Source organism: Eleutherodactylus coqui, chromosome 12, assembly GCF_035609145.1.
Source record: "Eleutherodactylus coqui strain aEleCoq1 chromosome 12, aEleCoq1.hap1, whole genome shotgun sequence".
In the NCBI taxonomy this organism is placed as follows: Eukaryota; Metazoa; Chordata; class Amphibia; order Anura; family Eleutherodactylidae; genus Eleutherodactylus; species Eleutherodactylus coqui.
The window spans coordinates 132,283,660-132,294,767 of record NC_089848.1 but is presented as its reverse complement, the minus strand read 5'-3'; positions in this window follow the sequence as shown (position 1 = coordinate 132,294,767).

The window sequence follows — 11,108 nt, the reverse complement described above, 5'->3', positions numbered from 1 at the left end:
CACGAGCGTGTATTTGTGCGTGCATACGCGCGCACAAAAATACGCTTCTATTAGAACCAATGCATTCCCTATGGTGTGTGCACATGTCCATGCTTTACAGGCATGTGCCTGCAAAGATAGGACATGCGTGCACCAGAGGGAGTGCACGCATTGTCTTCAATGGAGCGCCGGCTGCTGCCAGCGGCTCCAATGAAGACAATGGTCTGCCGGCACCCCTGAATTGTTTTTCAGGGAAGAGCTTTATATATAAGCTCTTCCCTGAAAAACAAGAATTTTAGTGTAAGAAAAAAAAAATGTTAAAATCCCCGCCTGCTGAAAGAGCTGCTTCTGATTGGCTAAGGCGCTCAGCCAATCACAGACAGCTCTCGGCTGTCAGTCATTCAGTGAGAGCTGCCTGTGATTGGCTGAGGTGCTCAGCCAGTCACAGACAGCTGCTTCTGATTGGCTGAGTACTTCAGCCAATCAGAAGCAGCTCTTTCAGCAGGCGTTGGTTTTAAATCCCCACCTGCTGAAAAAACTGTATTACAGAGCCGGGGACAGCGCAGAGAGGACGCGGCTGAGCCAGGCAGCTGAAGGAAGGTGAGTATTATTTTTTTTATATTTTCAACACCACTTTTCCTTGTTTTTTAGTAAAGGGCTTATATTTAAAACCCTTCCCTGAAAAACAATTACAGGATGCCGGCAGCTGGATCCCCTACCACAGCTGTCAACTGTGACAGCTGTGGTAGGGAATTCTTAATTCCCCACAGGGATGAAGAATTCCTTTGCTGCATCTGTCACAGATGTGGCAGGTGCAGCAGGGAATTCTTTTTCCTTGTGGGGATGAAGGAAACATCTGCCACAATTCAGGGGTGCCGGCAGACCATTGCCTTTAATGGAGCCGCTGGCAGCAGCCGCCGCTCCATTGAAGGCAATGTATGGACCTTCATACGCGCATGTTTTTGCACGTACATAGTTGTGCACCTATGTACACACAAAAACATGCTTGTGTGAAGCCACTCAGACCTGATAAGTTTCTGCATAGCAAGTGATTATTTCTAATACTCCTCCTAATCAATCTATCTTCATTACAGCACAAATAACTACTACATACCAGAACTCATCAATGATTAGTAATTTATTTTTTTTTAACATTGTTTTTTATTTTATTTTTCCATGAATAACTGTTACACAGGTGCAAGCATATCATAAATTGTATACAAACATAGAAAGAAAGAACATCTTAGTATTGTAGTGTATAGGCAATTGCGCTTCTTCTCTTGAATATTGCATTCACAGTGAACCTTTATACCGCTAAAGAAAAGTATCTGATCAGCAACTTGATACATAAATTTGCCCTTTGTAAACAACCGTATGGAATATTGTTGCAGTCCATGACATAACAGGTAATACCATATTCGCTCAAACGAAACATAAACTTAGCATCGTTAAAATTTATATGCCTTGAAGTTATAAAGGCTCCCTCCATCTGCTCCACATCTCCTCGTGCCTCGCTAGCGCGTTTTCTCTGAATGCCAACCATCTTTCAAACACCCTCTGTTCCATCATTCGATTTTTAAATTCGCTAAATTTGGGCGGGTCCGGGCCTCGCCAGTGTTGCGCTATAAGGGTCTTAGCAGTCATCAGGGCGTGACCCACCAGATATCCAGCTGGGGCGGGAACACTCTCCAGGCCCACGAGTAACAGAATGTGTTTAGGCGCTCTTGGTACACGGATTTTTAAAGTGTTGTCTAGAAGATTTAGAATATCTTGCCAATAATTGGACAATTTAGGACATGAGCAGAAAATGTGTGACAAAGTGCCCGTACAATCGCACCCCCTCCAACAAAGGCCATCTCCCGTCTTGAATCTGCTACGCAATAGTGCAGGAGAGTAATACCACCTCAGTACAATCTTTGTTTGGAGCTCCAGTATACCCAGCCCCTTGGTAGACCTTCCGGCCAGTCTAAAGGCATTATTCCAGAATTCTAATGGAATGTCCGACTCTAACTCTTTTTCCCAGTTTAGCATATGGACTTTCTTTAAAAGATTATTGTTACCTGTCGATATATCATAAAAAGGCCTAGTTTCCGATTTTTTCAGGTTGGGTGTAGAGTTGAGTCTATTTGTAATGTCTCTTGGGATCTTTATTGTGTGTATCCTAGATCTAGCAAGAAAGTGGATAATTCTAGAATACTTAAAGACGTCCCGGCCCTTCAGGCCATACAAGTATCTGAGCTCATTAAAGGATTTTGCAGAACCGTTTGACCACAAAGCCGACACTGTCCGCACTCCTTTCTCTACCCATTCCCTCAGGTCCAGCTCAGGGACAAACACACCCAAAGTTTCGAGAGGAATGTTAGGGGTCTCCAAGGCACTTTGTACAGCCATCTTTTTTGTTAGTTCACTCCAAGCCGTAAGTGATGATATTGTAGTGGGGGATAGTGGTTTAGTATTTATCTTTATATTTGCCTTCGATTTTTGTTCGGTTGACATAGCTTCCAAGGACGCTGCAAGAAGCAGTGAGCTGCTTGAGGTAAGCTTGGCAAAACTTCTCTCCATTCCTACCCAGCCTGTCCTATCGTCCCCAGAGATTAGATATCTGGTTTGATTTAAGATTGAAGCTCTATAGTATTTTTCCATGTTGGGAATATCCGCTCCTCCCTTAACACGTCGCATAGCCAGAATAGACAGTGCCAGGCGAGGTTTCTTGCCGCCCCAGACAAAGTTTGACATTTGTCTCTGAAGTTTGCTTAATGTAGTATGGGACAGAGCAACTGGCAAAACTCTAAAAAAATAGAGGATCTTAGGTAGGAGTTTCATTTTGTACGACATGATTCTTCCGTACCAAGTAAGGTTAAGTCCCGTCATACGATCTATCTCCCTCTGCATTTGTTCTATCAACGGGGGGGTAGTTTGTTTTCTCTAGGTTAGCCATGTCGGGGGATATATGAATACCCAAATAAGGTAGGTCTGTATCTCTCCATTCATATGGGAACTCTTTTTTTATTGCATTTTTTAGTTTTTTAGATGTATTAATTCCCAGGATTATTGACTTATTTATGTTGAGTTTATATTGCGAAGCATTACTGAAAAGTTTTAAAATTTGTTGGGCTGCCCTTAAGGAGCTCAGAGGGTGTGTCAAGGTGAGGGTAACATCATCCGCAAATAAACCGATCTTGTGTTGGCGGAAATTCAGTGGGATGCCCCTTATCTCAGGAGACGACCTGATGGCTTCGGCCAGTGGCTCTATTGTGAGGACATACAAGACAGGAGAGAGGGGACAGCCCTGTCTCGTACCGTTAGATATTTTAAAGGGCTCTGAGAGTGTGCCATCCACCAGTGTCTTAGCCAACGGAGCAGAATACAGGGCCCGGATAGCACGCCGCAACCCCCTCCCCAAAACCAAACCTGGCCATTGTTTGAAATGCAAAGTCCCAGTGGACACGATCGAAAGCCTTTTCGGCATCAAGGGCCAACATGACCGCTGGGGCATGAGATAACTTTAGTGAATGCAGAAGATTAAGAGTTCTGCGGGTGCCATCCGGGGCCTGCCTCCCCCTCACAAAACCAACCTGATTGGAGTGTATTATCCCGGGGAGAATCTCGAGCAGTCTCGTTGCAAGGGTCTTGGAATAGATCTTTATGTCCGCATTTAAAAGTGAAATCGGGCGAAAAGTTGACGGGTCGTCCGGGGTTTTGCCCGGTTTGGGCAATACTACGATAGTAGCCTGGAAAGCCTCCTCCGGGAAAGACCCATGCCGCATAGCAGTGTTGAAGTATTTAACCAAATATGGGGCCAGTATGCCGGAGAATAGTTTATAGTATTCAGATGAATACCCATCGGGCCCAGGGGCCTTTTGATTTTTCATATTTACGATTGTGTCTAACACCTCCGGTACAGACATTTCTCTATCTAGTTCCATCGCTTGTGAATTGGTGATACTTGGGAGGTTTAGATTATTCAGGAAATTATCTATCACAGTTTTATTTGGCTGGACAACAGACGGATCATCTTTCAAATTATATAGTTCACTGTAACAAGTGCGAAACTTGTCTGCTATCTGTTTTGGGTGAGTAATTTTAAATTCTTTGTGCTTCAAGTTCCACACAAATGGAATAGTGGCTCTGACCGTCTTCTTTTTAAGTAGATTAGCCATCCATTTAGATGGTTTATTTAATGAGGAGTATATATTGGCTCTATGGGCTGTGACTTCTTTATCAAATTCGTTTTGAAGTATCTTACGGAGTTCGAGTCTCGTTTTAAATAGCTCTTTATGGGAATGCGAGGCAGGGTCATCCCGTAGTGTGCCCTCCAGACGCTGTATTTCTGCCACCAGGGACTCGGTCTTATCTAATTTCTTTTTTTTGTATCTGGCTCCTTATTTAATAAGAACCCCTCTCATAAACGCTTTATGGGCGTTCCACAAGGAGCAGGGATCTATGTCTGAGGTGTCATTTAGAACGAAGAATTCCTCCATGTTTTTTAAAATTTCTGATTTGTATTCAGGAATTTTCAATAAATATACATTATTTCTCCACATTCTGGCTGGCTGTTTACACTTGCCCAAGGCAATTGATGTCACTATTGGAGCGTGATCCGACTAAGTAGCCGTACCAATTTCTGCTTTCACTACCGATGTTATGAGCTGTTTGTCAACCAAGCATAAATCTATGCGTGAAAACGTTTTATGGCGGGGGGAAAAAAACGTATTTCTCTGGCTGCGGCGTTGAGGCAACGAAAAGTGTCGAAAAGAGCGTGTTTGCGCAGCCAGTGATTTAGAGAAGCATTTATTTTCCTGGAGTGGTGGGTGGAATCAATAGAGCCCTCCGGAGTCAAGTTAAAGTCTCCGCAGAAAATCAATGGACCCTTCGCCACTTTGCATATTTTTTTTATAAGTTTGTTTAGAAAGCTTAACTGTTTCTCGTTTGGGACATAGACATTGATTAGGGTGACTGGGGAGCCCCTCAATTCTCCCACCAGGACTATGTAGCGACCTCCGGGGTCGCAGATTTGCTTTGTGAGGTTAAATGAGGTAGATTCACCAAACGCCACCATCACACCAGCCCGCTTCTTCGGGGCGCATGCAAAAATGGCGTGCGGGAATTTCTTGTGGGCCATACGGAAAGTGTCTGTGTCTAACAGGTGAGTCTCCTGAATACATACGATATCGATGTTATTACGGAGGGCCTCCTTCCACACGAAGCTTCTTTTCTGGGGAAAATTCAACCCGTTGGCATTCAGTGACAGAATTTTCATAGCCATATTACTGGAACAGGCACCTTGGAGCTAAGAGACGGGGACCTTGGATAGATAGCGATGCCTGACAAAACAGAACTGAGTAAAAGACAACAATTTGTTACACAGAAAGCCATACATTTGTAAGATATAGAGTCATGAGGCGAAAGCTTGCTGTAGGCAAGAAAAAAACTGCATAAAAAAAGAAAGGAAAATGGCAAGCGGTCGCTTGCTTACTCATTTGGGGGGGAGATAAGAGTTCGCGAGAGTGTCCAGCATAACTCTCTAGTCTGCCATTCCTTGTGGCAGTGGAAACGGGTGTGGATAGAGCTCCTCACTTAGAAAACTTCGAAAATAGTAATTATGGTCTTCTTTCCCGAGTTTTTCCAGAGGGTTTTTCGGTGCGAGACATAGGAAGATCTTTTATCTTTAGACCCCACGAATTTAGAGTTGCTTTAGCTGAAGCGAAGTCGTGGAATACATGGGCTATATTTTCCCTGGTAGCAATTATCTTCGTGGGGAATCCCCACCTGTACGGAATATTCGCCTCTCTCAGGGCCAAAGTTACACTTGCGAAATTTCGTCTAGCCTCCATAGTTGCCTGAGAAAGATCAATAAATAATCGAATGTTGGCATATGGGCTTGGTAAGGATTTCATTCTCCTTGCTGCTTGCATGAGAGCATCTTTTGTGCTGAAATGGTGAATCCTCACTATATCATCTCTTGGACTGTTATCCTTTAAAAATTTCGGTAGCGGGAGTCTATGTGCCCTGTCGATCTTGAGCTCATGTTCGGGCAGATTCAGGAGTAATTTCTGGATCAGACGTGAAACGTATTCAGGAATTTCGGCATTAGAAACTTTTTCGGAAACTCCGCGGATTTTGACGTTATTGCGTCTGTTCCTGTCTTCCAAATCGGTTAATTTGTTTTGCAACTTGATAACATTTTCTTCTAATTCGTAGTGGGCATCGATAAGCTCGTTGTGCGATTTCACAAGCTCTTCCATTTTATTCTCGGTATTGTTTAATCTGTTAGTAACTTCTGAAATTGACGTGTCGACATAATGAGACAAGCCTTTCAGGTCCACTTGAAGAGTATTTCTCAAAGCTAATATCGCCTCTTTAATATATGACTCGGAAGTCGGTTTGTCTGAGGCTGGCAGATTATCGATTTCTCCTTCATTTACAGGAAGGGATGCAATTGTAACAGGGCTCTCACCCTCTGTGTCCTCTATCATTCTTTGCCTCTGCTTAGCTGGGCTATTTGACGCAGAGTAAACGCCTTGTGTTGCTGCCGGCGCCATTTTGTTTTTGGAGCTGCGGCTTGTGGAAGCCCCAATTATTAGTGTATTCTCTCCTAATAAACCGTTTGCAGATTGGGGTGCGGTTGTATCAGGGCTCTCTCCCTCTGTGGCTTCTGACATTCTTTGCCTTTGTTTAGCTGGGCTGTCTGAAGCAGAGTGGACGCCCTGTGTTACTGCCGGCGCCATTTTATTTTTGGAGCTGCGGCTTGTGGAAGCCCCGGTTATTAGTGTATTCTCTCCTAATAAGTCGCTTGCAGATTGGGGTGTAATTGTATCAGGGCTCTCTCCCTCTGTGTCTTCTAACATTCTCTGCCTTTGTTTAGCTGGGCTGTTTGAAGCAGAGTGAACGCCCTGTGTTTCTGCCGGCGCCATTTTGTTTTTGGAACTACGGCTTGTGGGGGCCCCGGTTTTTAATTTATTCCCTCCTGATGGGCCTTTCTCTTCTTGTCCTGCTCCTTTTAACCCCTTCTGCCCACTGTCTCCTTCCTCTCTGCCCGCGGGAATTGGGATCAGGGACTTGTGGAGGTCTCTTACCGGGGTTCCCGCTGCTGCATCAGGCACCTCTTCTGCCGCCATTTCCGGGAAAGAGCCGAGCGGGACAAAGAACTCCTCCAGACGTGTCGAGACCGCTTTGGAAGTTCTCCTTCTTGCTGCCGCCATGCTCCTGAGAGGTTTATCCTGCTGAGGGGTGAGTTTCCCGAGTCCACTACTTGCTTTAGAGTCGCTGAGAGTAGCTGCCGAGCGGAGCCTACACAAACGCTGCCGTCTCGGACTCACTCCAGGCCACGCCCCCAATGATTAGTAATTTAAACAAAACATAAGACCAATTAATTATTGCGGTATCAAATATTGCAAGTCAATGAAGTTTATAACACAATAATCTTAAATTATCATCAGTACAGTTGCTTATTTATCACACCCCATTCCTGGATTTGTCACAATACTTTTTCACAAGTAGAATATTATACAAGATATATTCACAGAATTTTCATAGTTTTCCCTCCAAACAAAACCCAAATAACCATACCCTTGACAAACCACACATTTGCATTGAAAAAACTATAAGGCTGAGTTCACATGGGGCGGAATTGCTGCAGAATTACAGTGCGGACCCTCTGCACAGAGATTCCGCTGCATTTATATTAGCACCAAAGTGGATGAGAAAAAAACTGCACAAAATCCAAGCAGAAACTTACCAGGCCACTGGGAACCGGAAACCGGGAGCGCTGACAGCAGGAAGCCTCTGAAGGACGTCAGGAGGAGCGCCGCATAGTGTGAAACCAGTTGCAAATACCAATGGTAAGAATTTTGACTGGTTTTTGGATGCAGAAGTGCTGCGGAATTTACAGTGGAAATTTCTGCTGCAGACATTCTGCAGTATTTCCTCTACATGTAAACATACCGTAAGTCAACTTGAGTTATGCTGCCACGTGCAGTGTGCCCTCGGTATTAATAGTGTCCCCTACATCAGCCCCAGTAGTAATAGTGACCCGCACAGTGTCATCAGTAGTAACAGTGTCCCCCATATCAGACCCAGTAGTAATAGTGACCCCACAGTTGCCTCAGTAGTTATAATGTCCCTTATCTGAGCCGCAGTAGTAAGTGACCCCTATATTAGCTACAGTAGTAAAAGTCACTCCTATATTAGCTCTAGTAGTAATCGTGTCCCCCTATATTGGCCCCAGTAATAATAGTGACCCCTACAGTGTCCTCAGTAGTGATAATGTCACCTATTTTTGTCCCAGTAGTAATAGTGACCCTTACAGTGTCCTCAGTAGTAATAGTGTCCCCTATGTCAGCCCCAGTAGTAATAGTGACCCCACAGTCGCCTCAGTAGTAATAATGTCCCCTGTATCAGCCGCAGTAGTAAGTGACTCCTATATTAGCCACAGTAGTAATAGTGACCCTTACAGTGTCCTCAGTAGTAATAGTGTCCCCTATGTCAGCCCCAGTAGTAATAGTGACCCTTACAGTGTCCTCAGTAGTAATAGTGTCCCCTATGTCAGCCCCAGTAGTAATAGTGACCCCACAGTCGCCTCAGTAGTAATAATGTCCCCTGTATCAGCCGCAGTAGTAAGTGACTCCTATATTAGCCACAGTAGTAATAGTCACTCCTTTACTAGCCCTAGTAGTGTAAGTGAAATTTAGTTTGGTTCATGGACATTGGTTCATTCTGATGATCTCTTTAAGGCATCCAGAGACAACACCATGCCATGCCGTCTCCTGCTCCTGCCCTGGCTGACCCGCACTCCACCGGCAAACAGATCTAATGATTAACCCTTTTGGGACCCACCAATTGCCTGTATATTTTAAACACCAGCTGAACTCACGAAGGGGTTATCCCCGAAACGTGATTTCATAAGCTGATCACATACTTTATTAAATAAAAGGAAAAGTTTCACATACCTTTGGTCACTTCCTATTTGCTTTAATCTGGAGTGTTGCGCCTTCTCCATTGCCAGTTTTTTTCTATTCTCTTACTCTATCATGCTACCAGGTGGTGCGTCATCTGGTCAGGCAGCACCTCCATTATTGAAGTTATCACTTCACTTCACAACTTTTATAGTATCATTGTTCACAACAAACACAACGGTACGGGTTTTGCTCCACCCCTCTTTTTCCTCCTCGTCAACATATTACAAATAGTGTCCCCTATATCGATCCCAGTAGTAACAGTGACCCCCACAGTAGCCTCAGTAGTAGAGCCCCCCTGAAATCCATATACTTATATCCTCTTGGTCTGCATAGCGCTGCTGCACAACGGCGCTGCTGTGGGCAGAGGTGTGTGCACCTGACTCCTCCTCCCCTATGCTCTCCTCCTCCAGAAGTCTGGGGGGGGGAGATCCCAGGTGCACACACTGCTGTCAGTGTGTACATTCTGCAGCAGTGCCAGTGAGGGATTACTAGCTGGGGAACTGCAGCACCCCAACTGGTAATCACCTTCATGGTGATCCCGTGTGCTGAAAGCAGGAGAGACATCATGAAAGCAGGACAAATGCCTGTCCCGCTTGGGACAGTGGAGAAAGTGGCCCACAGGGTCCCAAAGTGGGACTGTTCTGCCTAAACTTGGACGTTTGGTCACCTTATTTTTCAGTGATTGTACTGTATTGATCTGCTTTATCATAAGCAAGCTGTTCTGACATTGCACCATCACCAGAGAGCTACATACATCACACACCTCCTTTTCCAGTTGTTGCACTTCCTGCAACACAGTCTAATATGTATCATGCATCTTTCGATTTGCACTCAACAGTATCCATCCTCTTCGACACAGAAGCAAATTCTCTGCCCTTTTCTACCTTTACTTTTTGCAGAGATTTCACAATATCCGCAGGTTCTCCGCCGTCCATCACATCATCCCAGGGCTCATCAATCCTACACACTGCAACCACTCAGGGGCCAATATATTATAGGGTGCTTTATTCCCCCCTGCAATAACTGTTGATTCAACAGACACTTCATTGTTTTTAGACACCAACATTTTCATACTATGGCGGATTTTCTTAAATAACATTTTTGTACTATGCCGGATTATCAGAAGGCGTTCTTTAAATTTCAGATCAGAATTTTACTTTAAAATGACTATTACTCTCAGCATAATCCTGTTTGTAACACCAATTAATATATCGCTGCAAGGAGCAAGGCAAAGTTCAGATTACGCTTTAAAGAGAGTTAATTAAGTGATAATTGAGCATAGTGGTGAATGATTGTCCTTTTATAGTAAATTATCATATCTATATACAAAGCATAAAGATTGCAAGTTACATCCACATCATTAACTAAACATTAGCTAAGAGGTTATGGCCCTTTTACACGGACCGGCAAAAGTGTGATTAGTTTAAGTAAGAGAAACCAAGTAATCTTGTAGATATGATAACTTTTAATACATGATGTTATAGCAAGCTTTCAAAACCTAACAGAAAGTGAGGATGAGATCGCATCGCCACACGATTAAAGAGAGAAAGCCAGAATTACACGTGGCAAAGCATTTTTTTTTAGTCACAGACGCAACATACAACCTATGAAAGTTATCATACTTAAAGGCAATTTTAAGTCCAAACATCACAGAAAAATTTGGCAATATAAGTTTATAACCATCTTTGATACTATCAGAAAGGGTCTGAATCTCGGAGGGGGGTTTCTACATTAGTGGAGATTATGCAATATGAGAAACCCAGAGCAGATGTAACACGTTGGCCTGGTATTGACCCCCTAACATCAATTTAGAGACTATAAATTTTAGTCTCATTATTCGTTGGCAAGTCGTTATTACTGACTTTCAGGGCTCACTCACACGGGCGTTTCAACATCCGATTATTCACGCGTTAGAAAAAATTCCACTATATAGAACCAATGCTTTCCAATGAGAGCGGTCACATGTGTGATTTTTACATGCGCAAAAACGTCTGCGGCGAAAATTATAGGACACGTTTGTTAAAACGCAGCTAGCTGTGTTCTGCATTTGCAAAGAATTTTTGCAAAAACGCAGGATTTGCGATTGTCTGCTATTGTGTTTTTTCAAGCACGCCGCACTATACTCCCATCATCTGAGCAAGTGCATAGGCTTCTATGCTGAAAGTGAAATCA